This window comes from Geospiza fortis, unplaced genomic scaffold (genome assembly GCF_000277835.1).
Source record: "Geospiza fortis unplaced genomic scaffold, GeoFor_1.0 scaffold13, whole genome shotgun sequence".
Lineage (NCBI taxonomy): Eukaryota > Metazoa > Chordata > Aves > Passeriformes > Thraupidae > Geospiza > Geospiza fortis.
In genome coordinates, this window is record NW_005054384.1 from 1,414,073 (window position 1) to 1,437,369 (window position 23,297).

Consider the following 23,297-nt stretch of genomic DNA (forward strand, 5'->3'; position numbering starts at 1 on the left):
GGAGCCGGGAGATGCGGAGACGGGCGGGAGAGATTCGGAGACGAGAGGGAAAAATGCGAAGAGGAGCGGGAGAGATTCGGAGGGGAAAGGGAAAGATGCGGAGAAGAGCGGGAGAGATTCGGAGTGAGAGGGATGCAGAGCAGGAGGGATGCGGAGAGGAGCGGGAGCGATGCGCAGGGAAGGAAAGGACACAGAGGGCAGCCCGAGGTGCCTCCGTGCCCTCGCAGTATCGTCCCGGAGCGTAACCCGTGCCCAGCGCGGTGCCCGAGAGAAAGGGACGCAGCCCTGTAATCCGGCGGTGCCGCAGCCTTTAATTATGTGGGGCAGCTGCTGTTCGCTTGCATGGATTCTGGGTAAGCGCTTGCCAAGGCTGCCCCGCAGTTTATTTTAGCATCTCCTGCTCTCTCTGCTTCCCTCTCTCGCTCTCTCAGTGCTGCTCGCCAGTACCGCCCTGTGCCGCCCTGTCCCTCCCGTCCCGACACAAAGTGTGACAGCAAAGTGCCAGCAGGGCTGCTGCCCCATCCGGCCACTTTCCAGTAGCACCAACTTTCTACTCTGGGCTTTTCCTCCCGACTTCCACACTTGGCTTACGGCAAAAGAAATTCTTATTACAATTTGCGAACGGGCAGAACGAATCAAGTAAATGCATCAGACTCTGCAAGATTCGTGTCAGAGCCAGGGATCAAGTTCTGAAATGATAGGACCGACAGCTCTGACTTCCTTGTTTATTAAACTACCCAGTAATATAAAGATGCATTAGTAACAGATGTGAACCAGAGCTGGAAAGCACTTAGAGTTCAGTGGATGTTCCTCCTCTGTTTCTGTTCCAACTCAGATCTGAATGAGATACCAGATGAGTAAAAGAAAAAGCTCTCCCCTCACTGTCTTCCTTCATGCAAAATTAAATGAAAGTTGGATTGGAAAAGATCTTCCATGGTCCAAGTCTTTCTACAGGAGCAAGAAAAGTGTTTAGAGGGCAGGTTGGCAGTCCTGAGGAGAAATGAGAACTTAATTCCCCCTAAGAAGTGCCTGTTGGCGGCACTCAGGAGCAGATCTCAAAATAGTTGCATCGCAGATTATGAAAAGGCAAAAAAAATTAGAAGGCAGATATAAAGCTGTAGTGTGGTTTATGCTTTACTTAAAAGCAAGGGCTTTAAGCCTGCTCTCACTGCTTGGTTTGCAAAATTTAGAGGGATTAGTTTTTTCCATCCTCCTAAGAGAGCAACTGGTGTGTATTTTGCATCTGGGGAAATGTGTGGTGGGCTCGAGGCCTGACATTTGTTTTGTGTCTATGGAATTCACCCTGCATGGGGCTGTCAAATTAAATAGGATAACTGGCTTTTCCAAAACAGCAGATAATTTATTGGGCATTAAAATCCCAGTGGCTGTGCAGTCAGCTTGTGCTGAAGTCTGTTATTGGTGAAGAATTCAGTAAACATTAATCATGGACACAGGCAAAGGTTTCAGAGGGTTGAGAACTAAGACTTGTCCAGGAGTGCTTCAGTGGCTGTTTGTTTTCTGTGTACTCACTGTGTTTCATAATGCTGATGAGATTTTGGGGTTTTTTTCCTACCCAAAATGGGTTTTGAAAGATTTAGTCTTTCATCCTGTAGATCAAGGGCCACCTTGCTTTGTCATAAGCAATGTTTTTTGGTTGTTGTGGATGACATAGTGTATTTTCTCCATGGTTTTGCCATTTGTGCTGATCAAAAAATGTTACCTTGGCACTGATATTGAGACCAATGAGTGAAGTCCATCATGTTGCTGAAGGTTGGGGGAGGTTCCTTTCCTGTCTTTCCATTTTATGAAAATCTGAGAGAAGGGCAGCAGTGCTGGGGTCTGATCCCTGGTGGTCTGTGTGCTGTCAGTGTGAATTCAGCCTCATCCAGCAGAAAATGTGGAGAACACTCTTTCCCATCCATCACAGCCAAGTGTCTTGGATTTCTCCCTTCTGCCTCTTTTTGAGTTTCACATAGTGTTTCACAGCTTAATTAATTTTTGAAATTGGTATATTTAAAAATATTATTCTTGTTTCACCAGGAGGAGGAGTAATTCCAGCACAAGAAGATAGATGTTTTATGGGAATTACTGGCTGAAATGAAGTTGATGGAAGCTCACTCCTCTTGGTACACTCCTTTCTGCAGCTGTGGGGGATATACCTAGTTTAGCTCCCTGCTATCCAAACCTGACTGAACCCCTTTTTACTTAGGAAGATGCCAGCAGTGCTCTACAACAAGAATTTTGGTTCTTTTGCTGTCTAGCCTGTAGTCAGAGCTTTGGACTGCAGTCTGAGCTTTGGGCTACACTTCTTCACCAGAAACTTTGATGGCTGAGGAGCAGATAATGAAATAGGAGTGTGAACAGCTTGAAATGCCAATGAAGCCACATGTTCTTAAGTCAAAACAGAATGCTGTTTCAGGATTGATTAACAGAGGTCCATCCAAGCAGTTACAGTTGACAGAAGCATTTTAGAAAGACTCACAATTTCAAGTACCACTAAACAAAACTTTACAGGCTTAAAAAGATCCAGGTGCTGCCAAAGACCAGAGAGTTCTTTCTCCCTGGTCTGGAGGTGCTACTTTTTTAATGTCAAGCATTTCCACTGGCTTATTTTTTCATCCTGGATGCTTCTGGTGTGTTTTCTGAAGATGTCTTTTTTGTGAAAGCCAATGGCATTTGATTCCTGAAAGGTGGGAGAGAGGACTGGTGTGACACTGCAGGCCTGGGAGCCAACACATGAAGGAGACGAGCTGAAATTGTGGGTTGTTGGTTTTTTGGTGTTTTTGGGGTTTTTTTTGGTTTTGTTTTTGTTTTTTCCTTTTGAAGCTGGAAATCCCATTATAGATGGCAATTTTTTATGTTTCAACAACTTCTAAAACAAGATTTGGGCACGGGGTTTGTTGAGATTCATGAGAGATGAAAAGCAGGACACAGATTTCAGAAGGTCATTTAGGACCCTCTGAATCCCGTGGAATTGAGTGAAATTTCATCTCCTGAGCACCTCTGTGCAACTGAGCCCAAGTGCCTATAAACTGTAGAGCAGATCGTGGCACAGGTGGCATGGATGAGAGAGCAGAACAATTCCTGCAGTAAGGAATTGGGACAATTCCTCTGTGACAATTCCTCCAGTAAGGAAGGGGCTGTTGAACTCAGGGCTGCTGTCTTGGCTGCTGTTGTAGAGAACAGCCCAAATCTGCCATTAGGATTGGTCTAGAACAGAGCAAATCTGGTCATTTTTGCATTAAATAGCAAATCAGTGGCTTGGTTTATTTGTCACCCTTCCTTCTGCTGGGAGATGAGATGATACTTGATAACTAGTAGAAAAACTACCAAATAAATGGCATGTTAACACTGTGTTTGCAGCTATTACTAAAGGTTCACAGGGAAGGATTCAGATTGTTTTCTTTATTTTCAGAGAATATCTTCCAAATGTTTTTGTGTTGGCTCTCAGCAATGTACATAAATCTGCTCAGTTACAGTAATCTAGCACAGTGAAGAATATTGCAACTTTGTCATTAAATTATGGATAAACTTTGCTGTTAGTTTGGCTTGTAGTCAATGTGAAATATTGCTGTTTTAAATTAATATTGCATTTTCTCATATTTTCCCTGGTAGTTTATGAAATGCTGATTTTATAGTTATGGGTTTTCTTGAGTGTAAGCTAAGCATTTATAACTTCTTTTCCTCTCCACTTTCAATATATAGAAGAAAATCAAATATGCAATGCAGGCTTTATTCTTTAGAAATGTTTCCTTCTAATGGAATAAATAAACCACAATCCTGTGAGTATTTGGACAAGCTTAATGGAGTGGCCAGAGGTACAGCTTCCCCATCAGTACCACTTGAAGGTGCTCTGTGGAGCTGCCTGCAGAACCCAGGATTCAACATTTTGTCCCTTTTGGCTCTGTGAGGTGCCCAAACAGGGCACGGGAGATGGACATGGGATGCTCCTGACAGCACAGTGTGGATTTCACACACGCAAATGCCTCTGTCCTAATGCAGACCTTCTGTCCCAGCAGGCATTTGGCACATTCGTTCAGGGAAAGAAATACACAGCTCGGGTTTCTTGCAGTAGCAAGATTTTTATCAGGTATATTTAACAGTGATGCATGAGCAAAGCTGAGAGGCACAGCCCAGTAGCAGCTACTGCCAAGTAGAGGAGAGAGATATCAGCTCATGTTTTATAACACATGGCCAGCAGATACACCTCATATTGACTGAGTTAAAATTCTGCTAAGCTTTGTTTCTTCCCACCATTGAACAGGTTGTGTCCTGAGAGTCTGTCCTTAAAAATGGGCAAGCTGAGAGTCCACACTCATGGCCACACAGCTGTGAACAGCTCTGATCCCATCACACTTGGTATGCTGTTATTGGGTTTGCTCTTTGTTTTGGGTTCGCTCTTCTGGTACTGTTATTTCTCCCTCCACACTTAGATCACGGAGAGATTGTTTAATAGGGTTTTGTTAATGTAAATGTAATTGCTATATTATCAAAAAGAAAGCAGTGTGACTGTAACTCTCTTCCACACAATCTTGTAATAATTAAATATATGTAATAATTAAATTAAATATTTCGAATTAAATATTAAATAATCAAATATCTGTAAATATCTGTAAATATCTACTGAATCTACTGTAAATATCTGTAAATATCTACTTACTTAACAAGTTCTGTTTCTGCACCAAAGTAAATTTAAACAAAAAACTAAATCACCTACAGAATAGTCTGCAAATGGGCTAGAACTCTCCTCCTTGTGTTATGATTTTAATAAAGTATACTTCTAGAATTAAAACCCACTGGTAACAAACGCAGCAAATTTTGCAACAAATGTGCAATCCCAGACTTTATTAATGAATGAGTTACACTGCTGTGTCATCTTGATTTGTTACAGATGTATTCATGTTCTTTGAAAGTACCAGTGGAAATTGTCATAAATTCATTTGCTGTTCACATTAATGAATGCTAGCCCTTATTCTTCCTCAGTGGTATTGTGATTGCAATCTGGATTGCTGTAGGGACCCCACTGTAATCCATCATTGCTTCAGCATTCAAATTCTCTGGTGGAACCAGATATTGGTGTCGACAACATCTGGAGCTTTATGTCTCTCATCTTTTTTCTACCTCCTTCCTTCTGTTTAATCAAGGGAATGGGAAGGGGGAATTGCTGCTGTTGTTAATGTCTTCAAGACCCTGAGTGATTGCTGGGAGTTTGGAGAATAGGTACACCTGGTAGGGAGGGGACACAGCTCTGTCCAAGGAGGTGAGACTGAGGAGCAGCTGCTTTCAGCTCACTGCAGGCCTGGAGAGCCAGGAGGGCACTTTTCCATCTTCTATTCTGAATCCAAGCACTGGCTTTGACAGGGGATGCCCTTTGACACAAGTGTGTCTTGGCAAGCATGTTCCCTATTTCCTTCACTGGGCCCATTTCATGGTCTGTAAAGCAGTTCTGTGCTTGTATCAAGGGAAGACATAGGTGGACGTGGATTTTAAATAGGAATCTTTATCTATGCCTGATCAGATCCTTTCTTTCCTACCCAAATCCTTCAGATGCAAGTTCACTCTCAGGGCCAGGGTTTAAATGAGCTCAGGAATGCACTGCCAGGTAAATCTTGAGTGCGGGGTGCTCCTTGGCTTAGAGTATGGCTGCCTGTCCTGACGGGGTGTGACAATACACTGCTTTGTGGGAATGTGACCTTGGCCCAAGAGACATTTTGCTGCTTATAAATTCTCCAGAGATGTGCTTTCCCCTGCCCTGTCTGCTGTGCCTGGGAGGGGCCCACATAATAATATCCTTTAACAAGATAATTAATCATCCTCCTTCGAGTCTAGCCTTTAAAATTCCTCCTTGCCACAATACCTAACAACGATTTGAGAAATGTTTGTCTGCAAATATATTATGACCACTGCCTATTGTGCTGAGGAATATTTTACCATCTTTGTCCTTCTCCAGCTATCCAAATCCACCAGTTGTCTTCCAGGGTTGTGGGTGTGTTGTGGTGGGGAACCAACCTTTGTGCACCCAAGCTGGAATGGCCTCTGTGCAATCCATGTCACTGGGATGGTGACACTTCTTGTAAACACCCTGAAGGAAAAGGAGTAAGTACAGTTTTCACTCAAGGACTGGATGATCTGCTCTCCATGCGTCCTGCAAACAATCTGATTCACTGCTGGGGGCTGTTGGGAGCTAAATTATTTCTTCTCTCCTTCCCTGTGTGCTTGGACTATGTAATTTTGTCTTAAAGTATATTCCTTTTCTTTGGTGCTGCTTTAGAGAATGATACGCTGGGATTTATATTGCACTTTTCTCCACAACATTTTCTAAAAGAAAAAAACTCACCCAACTATTGGAATACTTGACCTGTTAGAGCCATCCCTGAGTTCATTATGTGGAATTTAGGAGCCTCAGACTCCTCTCTGTCCAGGGCACAGCTGGTTAAGGTAATCAGCTCTTCCAGCATTAGGAAAGAGCTGTAGCTGGTAACAGATACTGAGCATTTCTGTGCTGCTCTGTGGCTGTAGGACAAGAGGTGATGGTGCTGGTGGATCATCCATCCTCATCTGGAAATCATTACTGCTGATTAGTCCAGCTCTTGGGTACTAATTACTGTTATCATATTCCCTGTCAAAGTTTCTGGGAACTGGTTCCTGAGACTTTGTGTGTGCACTGGAATTTTGAGGCATCAACAAAGACCTTTAGGCACCATTTGTAAATTAATAAACCAACATAAAAGTTTCTTAGGACAGAATGAGAGAAGCAGTCAGAGCTTCCCTCCAATGAAAGGGAAGAAAATGTTAAAGAATTGATGTTACAAGCCCAAATTTCCCAGCATGTTATCCTGTGATTAAAAAAACAAAAACAAACAAACCAAAACAACAACAACAACAACAACAAAAAACAAACAAAAAAACCCTAGGGACCTACTTTAAAAAGCCAACTAGTAATGCCAGATTTTCAGAATCTTTTAAACACAGGTTTAATTTCTATGGACTCTCTGCTCAACAGATGGCACTTGAAGGATTCAATAAAAAGCAGTAATTAAAACTGCAGGAAAAACCACCCCTAGTTTTTTACCCAGGGTTCCCATCTTCATATAAACACAAATCCTATGGAAAACAGTGTAAGATTTTTATGGAGATTAACTAAATAAGCAGTCACTAGTTTATTTAAACTGTTCATTATTTCAGAATCCACGGATGGTAAGATTGCAGGAACACAATGAAGTGTACTCCTTAAGAAACATTATTGTCTAATGCTTGTGCTATACCCTTAATTAGTATGGTATCATCCATAACAAAATGTAGTTTAAAAATTCATTAAATATTTTGAGATGTAGTAAGAAGAAAAGATTAAAGGAATAAATGTTCCATTTTGAAATACTTAGAGGTAATACTTAAAATTGGCTGAATATATTTTCTATTTTGTCTTCAGTTAGAAATATAAATTCTACAGGAAACTTATAATTTAGAACAATGAATATAGCTGCCATATTCTTGCATGGTTAAAGAACAGGCTGTCCAATGGTACATTGTTTTTTTCATTTGTTATTTGAATGTTCTGTCTCAGGAATGAAATAGCTCTTTTTTTCCAGTCACACAAGATTGCAGTTCAGCCTTTTAATGCATACAGGTGCAGAGCAAATGGGCACTGGGAAAGAATATATCACATGAAATAGCTTAGTTATAAGAATTTTATAATATTTTGGCTGGTGTGGATGAAATTTATTCCAAACTGTGAAATCTTAAACAAAAAAGAGCAGTACCTTTCCCACAGTCAATATGATTTCTGTTTATATATTCTATTTCCATCTGGTAAAGGATAGAGTTTATCTGAGGAATATCCTTGTAGAAAAGGATGAAAGATTAAGACTTTTCTGTCATTTTTCAAACTGAAACACCAAAACAGCAGCTCACTGCTGACCTTGACCCAAAACACAGAGATGGGGTAGCTATTTTTGGTGATGTAACACTGGTGAATAGAGCAGAAATGGTTTCAGAGAGCAGAAATGATTTCAGGTATTAAAGTTCATCCATTGGTAGCACGAAACTCCTGGTAAAAAAGTGTTGAAAAGTATTTGCATTCCAAATTTTTTGATGTATGTTTAGGAAGTCTTTAAAAGGTCATGATATTAATGAAGAATCTTTAAGTACATTTTCTGAGTTCTCTGTTGCTTTTGAGAGTACCAACTCTTGCCTAAAAGTGCTGTTAATTGGATCAGTATTCATCTTGTGAGTGGTTTAATGAATGGATGTGGAATCTGACATCTCTCCTAGGAGGCTGATGTTCAGATTCAGTATTTTGTAAATACTGGTTCTGTGTTAGAGGTTTCCAGCAGGCAGCCAAACTGGGGGGCCCAATCCCATCCATCCTGCCTGGGGGGTGGATGTGGGTCTGTGTCAAGGCTGCTTTATATTGTTCCTCTCCTGATTTTGTCAGAAAACAGGCTGAGAGGCCAGCAAGAATATCATCATGTGGAGAGTGTTTGTAAGTGGTGTCCCCATGCTGGGTGTGACTGCTCACAGTGCCCTGTTCAATACAGCCAGGGCTGGCTGGGCTATTTCATTTACCTTTTTAAAAAGCCATTTAATGCACACCCACTCCAAGCTGCTGCTCTCATTTTCTGCAGTCCATGGATGTCACGGTGTTCACAGAGGTTCTTGGAGAAGGGAAGAGACAAAGATCTGACTCCGTATTTCAGAAGGCTTGATTTATTATTTTATGATATATATTACATTAAAACTATACTAAAAGAATAGAAGAAAAGGTTTCATCACAAGGCTAGCTAAGAATAGAATAGGAAAGAATAATAACAAAACCTTCTGTCTTGGACAGACCTTCCAAGCCACCTGACTGTGATTGGTCATTAATTAGAACCAGCCACATGAAACCAATCACAGATGCACCTGTTGCATTCCACAGCAGCAGATAATCATTGTTTACATTTTGTTCCTGAGGCCTCTCGGCTTCTCAGGAGGAAAAATCCTAAGGAAAGGACTTTTCATAAAAGTTGTCTGTGACACATGGAGTTATGGACTGCAGTCCATGGAGTTATAGTCCCCCTCTAACTTCATCTCCTCTGGCTCTGAAGGCATCTTAGAGGCTCCAGTGTTTCAGTCAAACCCAACAATTTGCTGCTGACATAATCTACTTCCAGCCACCCTTCTCACCCAGCTGGAGATTGGTCACAGGCATCCTACCTCTGCTTAGAGTCAAAGTCACCTATTTTGGTGAGAGGCATTGAGTTTAGCATACTCCTCCTTTATTTTTTTTTTCCATTGGCTGTGAAGTGATTTTAGTTAAGTACCTTAGATGAAACCATTTACTATTGATCAAATGAGTCCTATTTCCAGATGAAGTGTTGAAGGTTTCACTCTCAAGATCCATCCCTATTTCCCAAGAAGTGACTGTCCTGCAGCTGGAGGGGTGGGACTCCCCTCCAGGAGTTCAAAATTTGGCATTCCTATTCTCTGTGATGTAACCTACCAGGAAAGCTTGTGGCTTTCATCCTTGTTTTTACAGAAGGTGAGAAATCTATTAAAATTCCATATATTATGGTACAATCTTGTATGCACTTTTGCTCCATGGATAATTTTTTTGCTCTCCAGACCACAACAGCAGCATTCTGAAAAGCTTCATACGTGTCACTCCTAAGAGTTTTCCACTCAACAAACTTTGTCTCAACTCCTGGTTTTGTCTTCCTCGCACTTTTACAACCAAGACCTTTTACAGCCACTTTAATTGTGAGCTATGGTCTGTCTGGCTTTATTATAAGATCTGAGGCAATCACCATCATCACCTGCAGCTAAATAAAGGGCTTGATTGCACTTTCTCTTGAGCCTGAATGGGACAGACAGCTTGGTCCCCTGTTATCCCCCTGACAACCCCAACCCTTTCACTGAAATGACCATCCCCAGAGGCACACAGCTATTTAACATGGGGCTCAGGGTGGCACCTCTTAAAAGGCACAAGCTGCATTTAGAAAGTTGGATTACTAGGCTGACTTTCAAGAGAAACAAAGATAAAAAACCCTTTTAGGTTTTCAAGGCATGCCATGGGGAGAGGAACGTGTTTTATGTCTTTTTTTAAGGCAGGCAGCGTGTGCATTCCATGACCCTGTGCCATCTGCATCATTAAGCCACCTTCTTCCATGATTTATGGAAATCTTACAAGCACCAAAACTCTGCTAACTATCCAGCCAAACTAAAAATAACCTCTGAAAATAATCCAGTGTAAAAATGTTTGCCTTCAAGAGAGAAAGCGATTTATTCTTTACGACCTTTCTACTGTGTTAAAACTCTGATTAAGTTACTGGTTACAGATGGGTACCAAGAAATTTAAAGCCACTAATTACTTGCAAGCTTCTTCTGAATGATAATTAGAGAAACCTGGTGTAGGTGCTGCTTTGAGCTATTAAAATGCTGTTAGATTAATGTCTATGGAAGAAACATAGCTCTTAAGATTAGACTGTTTATGCACAGAAATTTCCCTAATGGGGTGCAAATTCATCTTTCATTTGCACCAAGTGTTGAACACTCATCCTATATTTTGAAGTATTTCCCTGATTTTGTTCATTTTTCCCATGACTAATTGGAAGGGTGTGTTAAAGAGATCAAAAATCTGCAGAGCTAAACTATCACTATCAGCAGGACTGTTCATTAAATCCTGCTTTCTGTGTATTCCAGCTTGAAAAGACACATTTTAACTACCCTGTAAACAACCAAAAAACTGGGGATGTGCTTTCATAATGTTAGAGGTCTTTTATTTAAGGAAAGGAGACTCATCTGAGTGCTGCTCTGTTGTCAGTGGAGAAAGGGGAGGAGTCTGCAGGTAATTCAGGACACCTGCAGAGCCTGATTTCTGGTTTAACTGCAGCAAATCCTGGTCTCTGCTTATAAAAGGAGCAAAGATAGTTAGCCTCCCTATGTAATTTGGAATTAATGCCTTTGCCTGTTAAGACTCATAACTCCCTTAGGTGTCTTCCCACTCCTGTGCCAGGTAAGGAGATGGAATGTGGGGATTCTGACTTGTAGAAACATTTATTAATAGCTACATCAGCCACAAATTGTTTTACACACGAGGTCTGAATTTGTTGGGAAAGGTTCATTGTGTGCTCTGTGTGGTGTAAGGCTTTGAAATGTGAGAACCAGGCAGTTTCTGGCACAGGGAGGAAACTTCTAGAAAGGGACCTTACCAAAACTGTTAGAATGGTTTTTTTTTTAATACATTGGAGAAACGGAACCAAAATCCAACTTCCCACCCCAAAAAAACCCAAAACTCCAAACAAACAAAACACCCAACCAAAAAAAAACAAACAAAAACCCCCCAAAATAGACCATTAGTGGCTTCTTTGTAATGTGTTGGCTTTCAAACTGCTGAGACAGAAGAAAAGCATTGGAGCTCTGTAGCCAAATCATAATAAGAAATGTTTTATCCCTGTTATGTAGGACAGTGACACTGAGTGAGCATTTGCAAAAAGAAGCAGGTGGAGAATCTTCAGATCTTATGTCTGCCTAGTTCAATACTTGAATTCTGAACAGCTTTATCAATTAATTGTGAATATCTGAAAAAAGTGTTGGAAGCATTTGTTTTCAATAGGGTTTGAGTGATTGGGTTTGAATAATATTTACTAAAGACATCTCTCTGTTTGATGTTTGTTCTCAACCAGCAACTTTCACTTTTAAGCAGCACCTTTAAAACCAGAGTCCTGTGCAAGGATGAAAACCTAATTTCTGAGTTATTCCACATCATGTTGTGTCCTCCTGCTCCTGAACACACTGGAACTTGTCTGACCCTGAAGCTCAGCAGGGTTGGACCCCTAAAGCCAACACTGGCTGATGCAGGCTTGACATAAGGGGAAAAATATCACCCAGAGGACAATCAGACCTTGGGAAGGGCTGCCAGAGAGGCTGTGGACTCTGTTTTTGCAAACTTTTAGATCCAGCTGAAGAAGCTGTGGGCAGACAGGTCTGCATCCAGGGCTGAGCCTGCTTCTAGCAGGAGGCTGAGCTAGAGGTGGCATCCAACCTGAATTATTCCAGGGTTCTGTGGTCTGAGCTTGAATTTTGTGTATTTCAATGCCTTTGTGTAATTCTTTTTTACAAAGCAGCGTGCTTACATGAGTTGACTGTAATGACAATATTCAATAATTATGATAATTGTATCATTAAAAAGAGGTCATGCTTTCTGGCAGGAATAGACAAAAACATTTTTTATAGATTCCTAAAGATAGCATTTATTGCCATAAGACCTATTTTGTTTATGCATGGGAAAATTTTTCCACCAATTGCCAATGACAGACTGACACAATGGCCTATAAATGGAGTAAAAAATTAAATCATAAAAAATAATTAAAATAATTGCAGCATAGTTACTTAGAATAAAAGGCTTTTTAAAAATTTTTCTCTTTAGGAAGTAGAAATGCCTAAAACCAGGGGTATATTTTTTACAGAAGAAGAGTAGGCTGGAGTAGAAACTGCGCAATTCAGATATCACATAAGTGTTGCTTTCCAGCATTCACCCACTTGTTGAGTCATGTTGAGCTTAAAGCTTCTTGTTTATGTAACAATATTTTCATTTTTCTTTCAGATGGAAGAACAATTGGTGCTATTTTAAAAGGATGTGCTTTTGGTTTTGGCCACTGATCCTTCAAAACAGGTAATTACTCAAATGTTTCCATTTCTCCATTGTTGAAAAATAACTAATTCAGTGCTCCTGTGGCTGTTCTGAAGACCTGAATGGCAGAATTGAAGGCTTTGAAAATGTGGAGAGTCCAGTGTTTGGTTTTTTTTTTTTTTTTGAAAGATTAGAAGAATATAGTTTTTTACATTGTCAAAAGGATTGACTATTGCAGTTTTGAAATCCTTCAACAACAGAAATAGCAGGGAGACTATTTCAGTGACTGAATGTAAGTGAATTTTTTTTAACTTTTTGTAATACTATTACAAAAATAGATTTGATTCATGTTGAAGGTTGAGCTAATTTATTTATTGGGATGACAGGTAAATCATGGCAAAGTGGAAAAGATGGAAGGCAGTTTTATTCAGCAATCGAATTTATCTCTCCAATATTTCTTGCTCTGACTTTTACTAAGTAGAATCAACATCAGTTACAAAAATGAGTGAACTGTGTTTTTTCCTCTGTGAAAAATCTTAACTTTTAAGGAAAGTTTTGAAGTTCTGAAGGGTTAAAGCTTGACCAAGGAAGAACTATGTGGGGAGTTCTGTGTTCCACAGGCCAGCAGTGTGTGGGTGCATCAGTTTTGTGGCAGGCCATGGGTGATGTCCCTTCTTTGTTGTAAACTCATGCTCACTTCTACCTTCCATGAAACAGCACAAAACTCTTTTCTTTGTATAACCAAGTTCAGTCAGACTGCAGAAATGTACTGAAGATGGCTTCTCTGAAGTGTCAAAAGCCTGTAGTATTTTTAGGTCTATGACTTCATAACCCATGGGGTTTCTGGCTTTTCTTTACTTCATCTTGTTGAGCATGAGCTCAACATGGTATTTTATCTTGTGTGGGCCTGGGAGTTCTTGCTGCATGGAGAATTTTCCCTGCACAAGCTGCAGGTCTTGGGCAAAGCAGCTTGCTGGGGAAGGCCTGAAGTCAGATGTGATGAATTTTGGATTTGGGAAAGGGAAGGGCTGTGGGCACACAGAGAGGTTGGGTTTGAAGACAGACTGAATTTTGACCTGGATTCAGGTATTTTACAGCTGTGCTGCTCCTCAGAGCTACAGCTAGAGCTCACTTTGGCAAGGAATATGAAATGCAGTCCTGGATCTGTGCTCTTTGCCAATAGGCAAGTTTTGCTGGTTACTTATAGCCTTAATTAGTCCTAAAGGCTTCAGGAGCCAGCTGTTGGGAGAAAGGTGCTCCTTAGGTGGATTATCTGCAACATTATCCTTCAGGGTGAGGCTTGGTGGAAAAGGCTGAGTTCCAGGGGGAAAATAATCGTTTGCATCACATAATTAAGGAACGTGTCACTGAAAGTGAATTATGGAGGCTTTTGGGTAGATTAAACCTGGAATTTTGTATTGTGTGCTCTTCTTGTGTTGTTTTTTGGGGTTTTTTTTGGCTTTTTTTTAATGTAATGTACTTAGCTCACAAGATGGATATTTGATCTGAAACTGTACAGAAGAATTCCATTTATATTGCAATGCCTTATGAGCAGAGAGGTAATTCAAGTAGGTTTGGGAGCTGCAGCTGCTGTGAAAGGCAGCAGCTTTCTTTGTAGGAATTGCACACAGTGAAGGTGCCACAACAATGTTCTGTAACATTCACCTATAGGAAGGGACATAAATACAGATAGATTTTTAATTACAGTACTTAAAAAGATATTAAAAGAATTTCATTATTCTCCTTTTTTTTTAATCCATTCTTTACTTTCTGCTTAAATTGGGCTGCACCCAGACTCCAGAACCTGGGAATAATCTTTAGGTCTAGATTTATTTTGATACCAGCCAAGGTGAGAGGCCAGTGTGTATCAGGAGTCAAAGTCTGCCTTGCTTTCCCCCGAAAAGCATCTGGGATCCATCTGGCAGCAACACCAAGGGTATCTCCTCCTATCTCCCCCCAGGAATATAAATGCAGCTTATCAGGGCCCTGCCTCTAGCAGGGACTTGTGCTGGCAGTGGAACTGATCCAATTATTCAGGATAATAATGATTATATATTCAGGATATATTATTCTTGTACTGATCTGCCATGAGATGCTCTCAGGATACACCTATTCCCTGCTTGCTGTTCTTGCTGAAGGCTGCCTCACTGCATGTCTGAGTTAAAACATACCCTGAAGGAACAGCTCACACGAGATTGCATTAATATTGACATTAAAGAATTAACATGCATCCTGGCATTGATTTCTACCAAAGCAGGTTTTGTTTGAGGGATCATGTGTAGCAGTCCTTAATTATATTAGGTTTAGCCAGAAGCATTCTTTTCTCACAGAAATATGTGCCTAGATACACTTGCTCAATAGCCACATGGGCTTTTTTTGGGATGGTCAAATAATAATTCTTTGAGAAAGAGCAACTAAGAGCTCAAAATATTGAAGAAAAACAGGATTCATTAGTTGTTTACTACATTCAAAGCAGTTTTTATCTGTAATAAAAACACCAAATATTGAAAATTCTAGCACATTTATGAGATGAAAGTAGTAGCAATCTGCTTAGAATGATATGCCTTAAAGTGAACTTGAGCTGGTATTGTTGTTTACTGGATTAGACAAGATGCATTTCAGCTGATAAATAAAGAATGGAGCTTTTGCCAGATGATTCATTTCCCCTAAATCATGGTTGACTTTGAAAGGATTTGCTTGGCTTCTTGTGTAGTTTTTGTGTTACATAGCCTGTCTGAGATGAGCTTTGACCAGCTCTGCCACAAGATGTGATTACTTTCTGTAAAATGCTCTGTTTAACTGCAAAAAATGCTGTGAGCTGAAAATCCACTCACATTCTGGAGTTTGGACTGAGTTTTCATCAGAGCTATGGAGAAAAACCCCCATGGAAGTCATCACTCATTCTGCATCCTCTTGGCAAGGCAGGGACAGAGCAGGTTTTGCCCATCAACATTCAATAAAATGGTGTCAATGATATTACTCAGAAAATTCTGTCAAATAATTTTAAACTGAAAAAAAAACCCACAGTGAAATTGCTCTAGACTTCCACTCCCATGCAATGTGAAAGGCTCACTGTGATAAGTTTTGAAATTAATTAGAATAAAGGAAACCAAAATTTTCAAACACCTCACCCCAAAAATGAGTATTTATTCCCTGGCATGCCACAGATTTCTGCCTCGGTGATTTGCCAGAAATGTTGTTAATTTGTTTTTTGAACTTGCTACATCTAAAAATTGATCACCACACTTAAAAATGCAGGCTTCCAAACTTTATTGGAATACTGGATTTTAATTCCCTTGCTCTCTTTCTTGTTCAGGCCCTCTTGGTTGATGTTTGTTATCAGGAAGAGCTTGTGATTATCTCGTTGGCAAAGACCCTGTGCTTATTTCATTCTTATCCCAAAGAGCAGAAAAATCATATTTTGGTACAGTTTTATGCAAGTGTACAGTGGGGAAGAGTTTTTTTCCCTGTGACCAGCTGTCTGAAAGCAGTAGTGCACAAACACCTCCATTCACCCAGATAATTATTTTCCCAGATTTAATTTAAGACACTTCATTGAAGCTGTTATGCTCATGTAAAAGAGCAACAATATATGGGTGAGCCAGGCCTTAGGCCTTCATTTACTTTCATCTTTTGGAGGAAAATCAAGAATTTCAGAGAACAAAACAATGGGTAAAAAAAACTGGAACTGAACCATTTCTGCAGGGAGATTTAGGACTTAATCCTGGGAAGAAAAACCTGCTCTGGCCCTGATCCAAAACAAGTCTTAACTCTAACTCCATCAGCAGTTTCCCTGAGGACTAATGTCTGTCCAAGTGCTTTGGAGACTGGGGGCAGAATATCAGCAATTTGCAAGACTAAGCCCTCAAAGAAATGGTCTTGGTCAAGTGATAAGGAGCTGAACTTGTAAGAGATGGAAGGAGCTGGCTGTGGGCACATCAATGGGTTGTAAAGTCGTGTGAAGATTAGTACAGAAGTTGGAGCAAAACCCAGTGAAAGAAATAGCTTTACTATTATTTAAACATTTTCAGCCTTCTCTTTCTTTTCTCCATAAAATAATTTAAAAGTAGGTTTTGAAATAATGCAGGGTTTTTGAGAACTGATTTTGTTTGTTGTGGCTTTTTTTTTTTTTTGTCCTCAAACCTGCTATCCAAATTTGTTAGGTAAAAATTGAGAATCAGAAATCAGGCTTGTTAGAATGCTTCCAGCTTGTTCTCTGGATGTAGAGGTTGTTGCTTGGATTTCTTCTCCCATAAATACCTCTGCTGTTCATCTGGTTATTTGATACAGATTTGATACTCTTTGATTTTACTCTTTTGATTTTATTTGGTACTCTTGTTTTTGCACAGTTCAGTGGTACACATGTATGAATGGTATATTTAATATATTCCTATTATTTGCTATCAGCATACTGCTGCAGCCTATACCATTACCCATTTTTTTGCAAATTGCTGCACCTTAAACCAAAATCTTACTGAACCATTTAAAGTAATGCTTGTTCCATGGTTTCCACTCTTTTCAGGCAGACAGAAGAGCAGTTAATTTTGGCCGTGGCGGGGGGGGGGAAGGCAGTGTCTGAATGGTGAATTTCTTCTCATTAGGCAAGTATGGAGAGAAATTCCATGGAAGCCAAGAGATTGCATCACTCGTTCTGCATCCTTTTGGGAAGGCAGGGACACAGCAGATTTTGCCCACCAAAAATGCAAAAAAATGGTGGAGATGGAAATAGATGGCAGATAACAACATCAGTGGAGATGGAAATAGATGGCAGATAACTTCTTGGCACTGAGTGTGGGTTAGGTGAGGTGGGAGGGCTGCCCAGAGCTGGCCAGCCTGCCTGCAGGGGTGACACTGGCTGGATGTGCAGCTGGGTGGGCAGACCTGCCTGTGGTGTCCCCTCTCTGAGGCCAGGCTGTGTTTCAGCCAGGGCAGCAGACTCTGTGTCCCCCCAGCCCTGGAGAGAGGTGCTGGCAGAGCCCCCTGGGCTGGGCAGTGACCCTGGGCTGGGCTCTCAGGTCCTGCAGGGTCAGTCACGTCTGGAACTCACTGCAGGGCTGCTGTGGTTTGTGTTCTGCATGTTCCTTTTCAAAGTAAACGTGATAAAACATTTCTTTATAAGGAGTGATTTGTGCAAATAACCCAGGAATCCATAGCTCATGTGTGGGTCAGAGTTCAGCTTCAATTTTGAGCTCACACTCGCTGGCTTACAGCGAGCTGGTTTAGAACACCTCACTCTTCCCAAGATTTGCATCATCACCCAACGTTTGTTTGTTGTTTTGTTGGTGTTTTTTTTTTGTTTGTTTGTTTTTTAATTTTCTTGGATGTTTGGATCTGGGACTGTGGTTTGTATCATTTGAGAGAGGATATTCACATCCAGACATAGTTTAAATGTAGATTTAATCTGAGCTGCCTGTAGTTATGAACACAAGAGAAACAGGGAACAAAAAGTCACTAAATTTCTCAGTGTTCATGTTCGGTTTCATTTGTATATGGACAGAGATTTGAAATAGTTTTCAAAATTATTTAAACATACCAGCTCCTTTATGTCTTAATTTAAATTGAACCTCTTTCTAAACAGATCTTTTTAAAAGTGCTGCTATAAACCAATTATAAATTACTGATGTGAGGCAGTAGTTCCTGATTGAGAATCTATGGCTCATGGTATTTTGCCATTTCCACTAGATGATTTACTGGCTAATAATTTAGATGGTTAAGAGGAAGACAGGAATGAAAGTGACTGCAGATGGTCCCCAAGCTGCTGGAGTGCCACATGCAGATCTCCCAGAGGCCTCCAGCTGTTTAAATTCTCATTACGCAAAGCAAGGGTTGCCCCAGAATTCACTTTTACTGTGAGAGCCCCACCAAGGCTTTGACCACCCAAATGCCTATGAAGAAAATTTCTACAGTATCCTGCCTCATTTTCCTTTACGCCACACTTCATTATATGTGGTAAATAAAGATAGCAAAAAATCAACAAGAGTCCTTTTGCCTACATGGGAATCATCTAACCTTAACATGGAAGATGTGCTTTTGGAGTTCAACCAAGCTGGTAGTGGTCCTTCTACATTTGCTTGTCCTTAAGAAAATGCAGTTCATGCACTTTCCCACTGAGTAAATGATTCTAATTATCTGAAACTTTTTTTCCCCCAGTATTAAATCATTGGCTTCCAAAAAGCCTGGACTTGGAACAGAGTCTTGAAATTCTGCATGACCACGAGAGTTAAGTTCTTATCTGACTTTATCTTGCCCACCTCAGGGATAATTTACAGCTATTTGATCTGTTGAATAAAATACATCCAAGGTTATTGACCTCTAGTCCCACTTGCTCACACAGGATATTCCAGGGTTGCTTTAGCTCAGTTGAGCAATAATATTTTCTAAAAGTAGCCCCAGTGAAACTTGTAGGGCTGGCTACTTGTTTAGGAGAGTCATTTTTACTGTATGAAAGTACTGAAGTTCTGATAATGCTGTTTCCTTGATAAAGACACTTGCTCTACAGCTGGTAAAAAATAAAATAATAAAAACCCCCATTAGAGCCAATATCACTAACAGCATTCCTAAAAAAGGAAATATGCACTTTTTTGAAAATCTGAGGGTTTTTATAGGGCTTAAGAAGACTGCAGGATTCACACAGATCATGCTGTAATTTTACCTGTTTTTCAGGATGGGGGAGGCTCCTCAAGCCAACACTGGGGTGCTTGCTGTGCCCCAGGAGTGGCTCCCTCCCAGTGCTCTGGTGGCTTTGGGCAAACTGGAATTAATCACATACTCAGCAGTGAAAAGGTGGCCTCTTGGGTGTCCAGGTTTGAAATTGCTTCTCATTCTGCACAAGTCACAAAAAACAAAGGTGTTATCTCAGGGAGCAATCAGCTTTGCTGGTTGGTTGGGGGTTTTTTTTGTTTCTTTCTGATGTTAACTGAATGATTTTGAGAAAGTTAACTGAAAATGGATGGACATATGAAGATGAAAGTGCAATTAGGGGTTTAATCCATGCCCACATCTGAGAAACTGTGAAACCAGTGGGAAGGAGCTGTAGAGCCACAGTCACATGTGCTCCTCAAGTCTGGGGTTGATAGTGGCTCCTTGGCTGGGACCGTGTGACCTTTTAGAGGCTTGTAATGGGAAGAGGAAGAAATGTCTCCTGACTGTGAAAGCCTGCTTTACCCTTTCAGCCTGTGATAAATTAACTGCTCTGTTAAAGTGACAGTTCACCCTGTTTGAATGCCAACAAAGGCAAAAAATGTGAGCGTGCCTGCCTGGCATAAAGCATGGAAGCAAACCACATGCCTCTGTTCACCCCTGGCTCACTAAATCCACAGAAATGCAGGATTTGGAATATGTCTAGGAATGTATTGGATGCAGCATCAAAGCGTTGTCTTGATCACCATCATCCATTCACAATCTTGCAGGGTGTAGTAATGCATATTTTCTTGCTTATTCTTAGATTTGTAGCTTGACCCATGAGAATTATTTTAACTCTTGCTGGGATTGGGGGGGGGGGCAGACAGGCTGCACTCCAGCTTTGATATATGAGCTGATTAGGGCTTCTGGCAGCTTCCAGGACAGGGTTTCTCAGCAGCAAGTTCTCCAGAGGGATTCTGAGGGTGGGATTACTGTTAAGGTTTTTTTTTTCCCTTGATCACAGTCCTGCTGGTAGTAAAGCGTGTGAAACAAAAGTTCAAATGTTGGCATATTCTCCTGTGGGACAGCAATACTCACAGTAGATAATTTCCAGATCTGAAATAAGCTACACAATGATATTTTTTTTCAGCTGGTGCACGTATCTGAAGCATAATCAGTGATTTCTAGTCTAGTTATTAATGCTTCTGTACTCCTTTTCCCATGCTCATGCAAATTATTGTAAAAAGAAAAAAAAATCATAGTAGCTATGAGATTGTTTTTCTGTAAAAACAGATTATCAAGAATTGAGAAATCAGGAATTCCTACTCCCTCAGATGCCTGAATTAGGAGCATAGTCATTTTTCAGCTGTGATACAGTTTTTGTAGAAAGTTTAATAGCTGAATTTCCTCCAAAAATGCTGATTCTACCAATGACAAAAGAAGAATCCTCCTGTGCCTAGTTCTTAAATTCAATACTTAAATTTGGATGGGTTTAGTTTTTCCCTCACAACTGCTGGCACCTTCTGGGGCTTGCTTCTGTTCCTCAAGAGCTTTGAAATCTGTGATAGAAATATAACTAGCTTCTTTTTCTTACCTTGTTTTGAAGGACATGGACCTTACTGTGGTAAACTGGGAGATTATCAAGAAAGAGTATGTTTCAGACAGTTTAAAATAGATTCAAAATAACCAAAATATGGGAGTTGCAGCCTTTTACCAGCCCCACAACATGTGCAGGATAATTGAGCAATATAAATGATGATCTTCACTACAGATGTAATATTGTAAAAGGAACTAAGAATTTAAAATAATCTTTTGCTCCCTGCAGTAGTTAATCACCATCTGTGAGCACTGGCTTCTCTCTAGTGCTTCTGCTGAAGAAGGTGAGAGTTTCTTTCTCTCATCTAGCTGAGTAAGAGAGCTGGGCTCTGAGATGTGTGTGATCCTTGTGGATTCCAGAGGAGATGTTACAGCTGAGCAAAAGCTCTTTTCCCCCTCCTGGCTGTGAATTCCTCATTACAATAGGCTGCCAAAATTCATTCTGGAGTTCCCACTGTTATCACCTTCCCTTGCTGCTGTCCTCAGAGTCCCTGATAATGAGGTACTAGGGGGACTTAGCATCTGCCAGCTTTGTGTCTGTGGAGGGAAAAGGAAGATTAATTACACTCTCTCTTCCTTGTAGCAGAACTTAAAAGTGTTGAGGCTCCTGGAATAAATCCTTGGCCCAAAGGAGTCTTAAATGTACTGAGCATGGAGTGGTAATTCACACCTCCTTAAAGCCTGTCAAGGTCGGCCCAGTATTGGCTACAGAAAGCATCAGGTAGAGAATTCAATGAAATCTAATTCTTCCCAAATTCCATCACTCCACAAAACCCACCTAGGAAATCTATAAATGATGGGAGATTAAGCACAGTATCAACAAACTAGAAGCGAATTCAGCACTGGAATGCATCTTACGGTGAGTGCCCAGTGTAGGATGAAAATAAACGAGAGGTGATGGGGCAGGAAATGGAGCACAGGAGCGAGGAGAAGGCAACTGTGCTACATCCTGGGGCCACTCTGTGGAACAGCATCCTTAAAAACAGATCCAACATTGCCACCTGCGGGCGGCTTTGTGAGGAGCTGGAGGGGCCATTCTTGGAGGTGCTGCAAGTGAAAGAAGAGAACACCACTGGCACAGTAATTGATATTTTACTCTTCCTCTTTTCCTTTTAAAAATATATGTAGATAACATGAGCGTTTTAACTGTGTGGTTTGGGAGAAACACTCATTTTTTCCCTTTCTTTGGAAGAGATGCAAATCCTGAGACCCTGGGCCAATGTTCCCTGCATTTTATTTATGTTTTTACAATTAAACAAGGGGCTGATAAGATTGACAAGGAAGATACAGCTCAGGAGCTGGCTGGGCAGCAGCCTCCAAATTCTTTGGGTGATGCAAAGGGCAGCAGGGTGTGAAGACTGCTTTCCAGGGAGAGATTAATCCATAACACCATGCTCACTGACTTTAAAATCACTTCTTATAGGCCACTTGTTATTTCCCAAAGTGCAGGAGCTGGAGTGTTTGACAAAGCCTGGGCAGAAAGATGAAGAATATTCCTGTCAGATTTCTCCTTCTCTTCTTGTGCCAGCAAGAGAAACCCATCCTCTTTAAGGGTTTTGTGACAGGGTGTGGTTCAGAGCTAAAGGTTATGCTAAATGAAATTACTGCTGTTTAAACTATGCAGTGCAATGTGTTGTGAAAAACATGTACTTCACATGGACTATAACTGTGTGGGACAAAATAAGAATGAACTGAAAATAATTGAGACCCTCAGAATTATTACTGAATTATTTTATTCTATTACTACATAATATTTTATTATATTACTGATTATGACTGAAATAATCCTTCTAAAATAATTGAAACCCTCAGAATTATCTGCTGTTCCTCTTTTTATTCTCTCTGGCTTGTTTCACAATCATGACATTTGGATTCTCTCTGGGACTTGGTATATTTCTTGTCTAGTTGTAGGGCAAAGACATCAGATTGACTTAGGCTGTATCATTTGAAGGTTCCTATCAGATTTTAGGGTTTTTTAGAATTGGGCTGAAACATCTTACCTTTCTTGACTTCTGCCTTCCCCCTTGGAAGATCCTGGTTGTGTTCACAGCCTCGTTACCTCACTCCAGGCCAAGGAGAAGAAAATGGGGCCAGGCTGTGGCTTCAGCCTCTGCTTTAGAGTTTTGCTGCTTCTGCATCCTGTGAATTGTGATATGTAAACCTCTGCTGGCCAGAAATCCCCAGAATGGATGGAGATCATAGAAGGGAAAGGAAGGGTAGGAAGCATTTGAATGTTTTTAAGCTTTGCTGAGGACATCTGGCCTGTGGTGATTTGCTTAGAAGAGGATTAATTGTAATGCAGACTCAGGAAGAATGGGGATCCCTTAATGGCAAGTGTCAAGTATACAGGATGTGTATTGTGTATAAGAGCCAGTGGAATCAAAACAGAATTATAAAACCATTCTAGGATCTCCCTGATGCTTCAAAATGCTTCAGAGAAAAACATTATACTTGGAGAATTTCCCCAGCA